This window comes from Spinacia oleracea, chromosome 4 (genome assembly GCF_020520425.1).
Source record: "Spinacia oleracea cultivar Varoflay chromosome 4, BTI_SOV_V1, whole genome shotgun sequence".
In the NCBI taxonomy this organism is placed as follows: Eukaryota; Viridiplantae; Streptophyta; class Magnoliopsida; order Caryophyllales; family Amaranthaceae; genus Spinacia; species Spinacia oleracea.
This window is the reverse complement of record NC_079490.1, coordinates 117,959,323-117,968,197: the sequence shown is the minus strand read 5'-3', so window position 1 is coordinate 117,968,197 and position 8,875 is coordinate 117,959,323. Positions and strand designations below refer to the sequence as shown.

General features: G+C 36.2%; 1 long non-coding RNA gene across 6 annotated transcripts; it reads right to left on the bottom strand.

Annotated features, from left to right (window-relative positions):
• Window positions 1-4,348: 4,348 nt before the first annotated feature.
• On the bottom strand, window positions 4,349-8,420 carry LOC110785277 (uncharacterized). 6 transcript variants are annotated; one of them, XR_008919076.1, is made up of 5 exons: window positions 8,206-8,420; window positions 8,053-8,112; window positions 7,333-7,378; window positions 6,460-6,831; window positions 4,349-6,289 (listed from the first exon to the last, which is right to left on the bottom strand). It is a non-coding gene; the product is annotated as an uncharacterized lncRNA (long non-coding RNA). The 6 variants fall into 6 exon arrangements; XR_008919075.1 differs by having other exon boundaries at window positions 8,227-8,420; XR_008919073.1 differs by having other exon boundaries at window positions 8,053-8,415.
• Window positions 8,421-8,875: the final 455 nt, after the last annotated feature.

Sequence of the window (8,875 nt, the reverse complement as noted above, 5' to 3'; positions counted from 1 at the left end):
AAGGAGGTTCATTATCTACTCAGCCTGGTAACCTTGTTATTGCTTCCTCCCGGCGCTTGGGCATAGAGGAAATGGATGTTAGTGATTGTGGGAATGGTAAGGGGAAAGTACTCAAGGAGCCAAGGCTCAAGAGCATCATCACCAGACCCGGAAATGATTTTGAGCTTGATTTTAATGCTGGAAAAAGTGTTTGAAGATTGTGTTTTAGCAATTTGTTTAGAGAATGGGTTTAAAAGTGTGTTTAGAAGTGTGTTTAGAAAATGTGTTTAGGAGTGTGTTTGGTAGATGTAAAAAAAGGCTTTAAATGACTTTGCTTCACTTGATTCCAACCTTGTAATCGAATTAGCTTTGAATTAAGGGTTTAGGGTAACTTTTACTTATTCGAAGTTTGAATGAAATAAGAATCCTCATCATTTTCTCATACTTGAAAATTGTTTCAAATTCTGCTGGAACAAGCTTTAGTTGCACATTTGGAATAAGAGCCACAATAACATTTGCAGAGCACATCCGAACTTTTCCTTTAAGAATTGATTTGAACATTGATCAAATTTTGAATGCATTTAATTGAGGAGACTTGAATTTTTTGAATATTAAAGTGGTCTAGCCTCGGAAAGAGGTTGTATACGTGTCCCATTAAGGAACCAGGCCGAACCTTGTTCTAGGTACAGTTTTTTTTGAATTACACTTTGAATTAGACATAAAATTTCTTGAGTTGATGCATGTTCGTCAGAGAACAAAACTAAGTTCCATCGACATCTGTTAGTTCTACTGCTCCCACGGAGAGGATCTTTTTGACAATGTATTTTTCGGCCCAGTAGGGTCTAAATTTTCTCCCTTGGGTCCATGACGCTTCTGCGAAGGGCTTTCAAAACAATCTCACTTTCTTTAATGTTGCGATTTTTGACTTTTTTTATTGACGTATCTGGCAACTCGGCGTTGATATACTTGTACATGATCAGCAGCCTGGAGCCGACGTTCATCTAGCAAGATTAGCTTATTGAATCTGGCATGTACTTATTCATATTCAGGCATTGTTCTTTCACAAACTATTCTCAAAGAATGTATTTCTAATTCGATGGGTTGCATGGCGTCCATGGCGTCCATTCCATAGACCAAGGAAAATGGCGTTGCGCCGGTTGAGGTGCGGATTGAAGTTCGGTAACCGCACAATGGAAAGTGCAACCTTTGTGGCCAGTACTTGTAATTCTGTGTCAATTTCATGATGATTGTCTTCACATTTTTGTTTTCCGCCTCAACTGCCCCGTTTGTCTATGGGCGATATGGCAAAGACCGGTGATGTTGATTATTGTATTGTTTGGATAAGTCCTCACACTAACCTTGAAAGCGGGTTTCTTGGTCACTGATGAGTTCACGAGGAACATTGTATCGGCAGATGATGTTTTCATTGATATGTTAAGCCACATGCTTGGAGCCTAGTACGTTGATGGATCTATCTTCAACCAATTTGGTGAAGTAGTTGATAGAAACTAGTAGGACTCATGACCCACGATACCTGTTGGATTGATCTTTCCGATCACATTGATACCCCAGGTTGAGAAAGGCCAAGGCGAAGAGTGCGAGTATAGAAAGGATGGTGGAATGTGTCTCAAATTAGCGCAATTTTTACATGTGGGACACGTCTTGACAAAGTAGTGACAATCCTTTTCGAGCGTGGTCCAGAGTTACTGAGCCCTTAAGATTCTAAGAGCTAACATCCTCCCATTTATATGAGTGCCATAGACTCCGACATGCACATTTTCCATGACCTTTTCTGCTTCGTACTTATCAACACATCGAATATTTAGGCCGTCAGGAGCCCTATTGTAAAAAATACCTCTCTGGATGACAAAGTTGGCCGATTGGAGTCGCAAAGCTCTTTTGTTCTTGCTTGAAAAGTGAGGCGGATATTCAGAAGTTAGCAAACACTTTAGGTTTTCTGTGAACCAAGGTATTTCTTCCTCAGGAATTCCCCGTTAATAGCATAGACATATGCTGCTTCTTGGCGAGTTTCGATGATAAGGAGCCAGTGCGTCGGTGGATTGATTCTCTTCCCTTGGAAGGTACGTGTAACGAAGTTCTTCGACTTTCTCTGATAGCTTTTCAAGATATGGTAGGTTATGCCAGGCAAGGTTATGCCAGGCAAGGTTATGCCAAGTTAGGAATCTACAATTCAATGTACAAAATTCAAATACTACATTAAAAGTTCCAGTTCTAAAAGCTCTACAAATTCCAACATTTCAAGATCAAGGTGGCTACCAAACAATTTAAACACAAGTTCAAAAGGCCTGACACCTACTACCATCAACAGTCCAAAATTTCAAGATACAAATATACTATCAACATTTTTAAACATACCAATCCAGTAGGTATGAATGGCCCCCTCAAAAGTGGACAGAAATTCAACATTTTACATATCTACATACATAATTAAGAGCCTCTCATCATATCTACCCAAGGGAGAACCATTTCCAGGCCTCATACAAGAAAAAATCCATACAAACAAGAGCAAAACTTGAAATACTTAGATGTATTAGTGTAGAGGAAGCAACGAGCAAGAGCAAGAGGTTGAGAGTACAAATTTGAGAGAAATTGCAAGTGTTGACATTTTGAAAAAATGTCGGAAAAGAATATATAGGTTGGCCCTACGCCTGGCGCAGTAGGCCAATGGCGCCAGGCGCCGCTGCTGCCGCCATATGCATGCAAGGGATTCACTCCGCGCGATCTTCCATGCTGATTATACATGCTTTATTGCTACACTTATTCACCAAGCATCAAACATCAAGTCAAAGAATCTTCCATAAAGTACTGGTATCCGCCTGTTTCGGCAAGAAAGACAGATAAATATATTTTGCATCCAAACTCCAAATAATAAACAGATTAAGGAAAAATGCTCCCATTGGGCTAAGTCTCCAAGAGAGTCAAGAAAAATGTCAAGTGTCCAAAAATAAGCCTAAGCGCATATTTATTTTTTCCCCTTGGTGGATTAAGCAAAACCAATCCCGAGAGGTATTTCAAGCACCTAACTGACTCAACCCGGGGTATTCAAAATTAAAAAAAAAATCATGCCGATTTCCGTTCCAAGCAAGGTTTGGAAATTTTCAAATCGTACAAGATCCGAGTCATCAAACTAGTCTGGAGGCAGACTCCACCGTATTTTTTCTTACATTTATTTTATATAGGTACTAGCTTATAAAGAATGGCCTTGATAGCAGATAATCTTGACCATTCTCTGTCCCTGTAACACCCTAATAATTCCTTATTAAAAATAACCCAGTTCCAACTTAATAATAAGGAACTATTAAAGTATTACCGCCACCGTTTAACGGTTAAGGGTATTTACCATAATTACACAGCGGGATAAAATAAACTTTAAAACAAACAAAGATAGTTAATAGTCTCCATATAAGTTGGAACCATCTCGGCCCAAACCACATACCATAAAACCAAATCCATTAACTAATTAAAGCATTATAGTTTAGGAGAATAAAATAAATAGAGTTTAAAATGATGCACGAGAAAATTAAAATAAACTCGATCAACCATCCCCATGTAAGATAACTTCTCTTGCTAGTCATTTTTACCAACCGGTTATCAATTCTCTACTCACCAACAATGCGAATGCAATTGAGGGATCATCATAGGTCATTACGGCATAGGCCATGACCAACACCAAGTACGTAATCAGCAAAAGCCGAGTACAAACAAGGTAGAATGAATTCTATACTAACATGCTTCATTCCAACAATAACTAAACCACATGCAAAAACCAATCAATAAACAATTAATCATGATGCCAAGACTCGACTCTCGACTCGACTCTTTACTCCTATATTAATTATAATAAGCTTCGAACGGGCCTAAAGAAAATGTCCAAATGACATGTTTTGGGAGCTAACCAAACACCTAAATAATAATAGTTTTTGGGCCATACCGACGGAATTCTAGCGCATAAAAAGAATGACACAATGTCTTTTTATCATTCATAGGAGTCAATTCTTCTGGCAAGACTCCCCTCATGTTCATACTCGAGGTATATACGTTCCAAGAGTTTTGAAGCTTGTTCTGGTTGCACTTTACGTTTATTAGTATTTTATTCACAAAGGCGACTCAAGTCACAGCCAAGCAAGGCATTAAATAAATGGACAACCAAACAAGAATCCCTTTTAAATCCATTAGGACTTGTGATCAATCATTCAAGACGCTAGTGAATTTATTCCCATTCACTAGTGGAAAAAGGTTCATTTGCGTCGGTCATTTAAGGCCATTTGCGTAGCGCAAAAGGTCGCGACGCGAATGACTCTCATTTGCGTCGCACATTAGCTTAATATATATAGTAAAATGAAACCTATTGTATAGTAAAATGGACAACTCATATTATTAAATAGAACCACATCAAATTAATAAGACTAAATACGTAAAGGCTGTACCTTAATAAATCTTACAATACAAAAGCTTGAAATATCTACAACAATGTATTCCATCTAACGGTTTCTCTTGACACCCAACAAAAAAAATAAAAATAAAAATAGTTGCTGCCGAGAATCTTTTAGTGTTTCCCTTGCTTCTAGTGTAGTATCGAGCAACGTCCCAACAATCATGGCCAAGGCGTAGCAAGTGATGAGAAAAGTGCATTTAGTATGTCAGTCAAATTGGTTTTGGTGTACAGATCGTAAGTAGAAAACCAACCTTCACGAAATCAGCCACTAGCAAAGCGGTTCCATCTAATACAAGAGCATGAAATCTGCGTTCTCAGTTTCAGCAGCTTAGACATTAAGAATATAAGATATGTGAGAGCAAAACTTCAACCCACTAGACGAGTTTCGGTTATCTAAAATTAGCATATCACAGTTCCTCACCTACGCAAGCTACTCAAGTGAACAATATAGTCACTTTTATTTTCTATGCTTGTTGATTATATGAACTCATGAATAAACAAGTGTAGACATGAAAACAGTAGAACCGAAGGTACATATGGGCCAAACTAAAGCCAATAAATATTATTTTGGTAAATTGAATTTATAAACCGAAAGCTAGATAGTCCAAGTGCTAAACAACAAGAGACAAACAACAAGATTTCACAACTTAAGGAATTAGCTCACAGTTCTAAAACAGAATACTATGCAATCTTCCTTCCCCTGTTTTCAAAATGCCTGAAAATAATTACTGCAAAGCTCAACTATATACGAAGTATTCAAGAACCTGAGCAGCAAAAAACATACTCAATCCTATACAAAGATGTAAACAAGAAAACACATAACAATGTGACAGCATGTTGCAGCATCTAGAGTTCAACCATTTCTCTTATCATCGGGTATTCGGGTGTGATTAGATTTTTCACTGAGTAACTAACATAATGACACAACTTGTTATTAGAAATACAACAAAGAACAATATATCAATTTCATTCAGCTTGATTAAAGAACATGAACCATGCAACCGATTCAGTTGGTACATTCTGCTCATCTATTCTCCACTTTTAAATTCTCAATTGATCAAATAACGAGACTTCGACTAGCTTTTTAAACTTAGTTCAAGAGCAAATCTGAAAGCATATTGTTTAAGAAAGCCTAGCCATTCCACCAAAATCGAATCCCAATGGTTCTCATAAAAAGAGATAAGCTTATATAGCCGAATAAAACATAATTCCTATTCATTATGCTTATTGATCATTAACCACATGTGCTAATAAAATAAGATCATAGAGTTGGCTAAATGAAAATTGTCAAATATCATAAAGGAACAATGATATCTAAAACAAAATGGTCAAATATCATAAACGAACAATGTTATTTTGGATAAAACATTGGTTTGACATGTTTCTGATCTATTGCAGTTTATACTTGAGATTCAGGCTTCCCTATTGGGTAATGTTGCGATAATAATGAAAATCATAAATCACAGGTTCAAACACACAACCCAGAACCACAGAATATCAAATCAAACCCAGAAAATCTATATTTGACCAAAGAATTCAAACCCCATATCAGACTAGAATGCCATCATACCCAGCAAAATAAATACATCAGAATTTTTAAATATTCATAAAACCAGAAAATTAAATCCATCAAATTTGCTTGGGAGGCTGCAAAAAAAATGACAAAAGAGATTAGAGATATACCAACGAATTTGCTTGGGAGGTTGCAAAATTTCATTGTTGCTAGATCTTAAGTGACAAATTTTTGCTTCTTCATCAAAGTGATTTTTTCTTTGCAAGCCTTTGCTGCATCATCCTCATCAATTATCTGCAGGTGTTTTTCTTTGATTTTTCCAAGAATCGTCGAACTTTAGCCTTGCACAGACATCAAATTTGAGTTAGCCAGATCTACTCATCTCACATCCTCACGATTAGATAAACACTCAAATTAAGCATTCTATTTACATAACCTACATAAACTTATGCGACTATGGACAAAAATTGAAGTGAAATTTAACAAATATGACAAGAAACTTAAGAAATACCTCTAGAAATCAGAAATTTGAACAAGTGAAAGGAAGAGCGAGAAGAGGAGATAGAATCAGCTCCTCAAATTTTGCTACTCTTCGTCGCGCCGCTGGAACCTAGGGTTTTGCCTCTAAATACCAAATTAGCATAGCTTGAGTTTTCAAAGAAAATGGAGAGATTGGGATGGTATGGTGAAAGAAGGCTTTGAAGGGAAAGCTCAATACTGATTTTTTTTAAGGAGAGACAGGTTTTGGATTTTCAACAATGAAGACCTGGGAAAGAGAATATGCGAGAGAAAAGGGTTTATCCAAACTGTCTGTCATCTTGAAAAGCTAATCAAAGTGAGGCTTGCAATATAACACCCCTTGAAAGGAGCTATAATTGTGTAGCTGCAAAACCATTACGAAAACTTTAGCTGAAATACCATTAAAGAATCAATTTGTGTACTAATTAATTGAGCAAGGGTGGAACTCGACATTCTTATTAAGACCAGATAACTTAGAGTACTATGTTAGAAAGATAGAATATATCACTACTTATCAGAATTGTTACATAATTCAGAATTATTAGCAACTACTGACAAAAGAAATGTAAGAATATATTAGTAGAAAACAATTTATCTACAGTACCCAATTCATTGACAGTTCATTATAAAAGATCCAAATGTTAAATATACATTAAAAACAGTAATTAGTAACTGATTTTGAATTTAGAAAGCGAAAATGAATCTGAAAATGTAATTGTCATTAACGCAAAAACATAAGCTTCGATCACTAATCACTTATTGATCCACAATCCATTTGGGAACATAAGCAAGTTTAATCTAGCAGAACAGAAATGAAGTAACTTTAATTTCAAAATCATCTTATTTATATTATCAATATAATCACCTTAATCATCACTGCAATCGCTTTCTGCCATAGGTTGTTGACAGTACTGCGCCATGGACATCGTTTCCTTAATGCGTTTGAGAATTAATCATTGTGTTAGTAGATTTATGTGCAAATATTTTTAATTAGAAAAAAACAACTAAAATCCCTACACAAATATGAAGTTCTTGTAGTTAAATTCCACACTACCAAGCCCCAAATCCATACTCCAACACTTGCATAATTTAGACATTTCAGAATTTTACAGAATCGAAGGCCAATATCGCCTGTGTCTCAAATGATACATCACAATGCAACAAGAACTAATGCAACTAACAGTCGTTTTAATATCAACATTCCTTAATTCGAGGGCCATGGCCATTAAATTACATAACTTAACAAAATCATAGTACCCAGAAATGCGGATGTTTAACCTTACTCTTTCTAAACTCAGAAATAATTTCTTTTTTCAAAACAAAAGAAATTCATTCTAGCTTCTTCCTCGAAATTCATAGAAACTACAAGTTAAATAATAAATTTAACAATCAAAACACAGACATTCAAAATCAATCAAAAACTAAACATAAAAATAGAGTGAAATCAGAATATTGTACACAATCAATCAATATTAAATCCAAATTCTAATTTAACAATTGGGTACAAAATACGAAATCAAATAAGAAAAAAGGATGAAATGAAGTTTACCAGAGATGAGAAGTAAGCCAGATTAAAGTTGCTTACCAGATCTGCTTGTGTTTCTTGGTTTCGCCATAGTTGTAGATCTTTTGATTGTGTGAGTGACTGTGGATCGTGAGATTGAGGAAAATAATATTAGAGAGATAAACCCTAGAAATATTAGACCCATATTATCGGATCGAAAACGCAGAATATGACCTGCCGGAAATCGAGATTTACTGAGATTTCTCCTTCTTCGTGGCGGAACCAAACCATTTTCGTAGAGCTTAATATTTCAAAGAAAATGGACGAATTTAAATAGGTTGCTGGTTATGGAGATGATGAAGGAAAGCACAAGATCGATTTTCAAGGGGGTAGAATTTTTTGGGTTTCAGATCTGGAAATAACAGGATGAGAGAGAAATAAAGGGTAGGCGAATGTGGTGGGGTCCGGATCGAATACGATAATAGTAGTGCGGCTTCGATCAATTGCGTCACTGTTTAATATTTGTGCGACGCAAGCGAGTGTTCAACTGTGTCGCAAATTAATAAACCTGTGACGCAAATGACAAAAATAACTGTATGAGATGCTTTTGCGTCGCAGGTTAATAAACAACCGACGCACGTTATATTTATAGCTGAGATAACTTCTTTTGCGTCACAGATTAAAATGAGCGACGCAATAATGCCGACGCAAATGAGCATTTTTGTACTAGTGATTGTTCATTCTCAACACTTGTTGAGTATCCATGACATGCACATTAACATGTGGGTTGGGCACTAGACACGAAAGAATCCTCAATTAAATTTACTCGGAAGTCTCCCCTACATATGCGGTGGCTAACAAGACCCAACCCTTCATATGTGGTAAATAACAATAGTGCAACTAG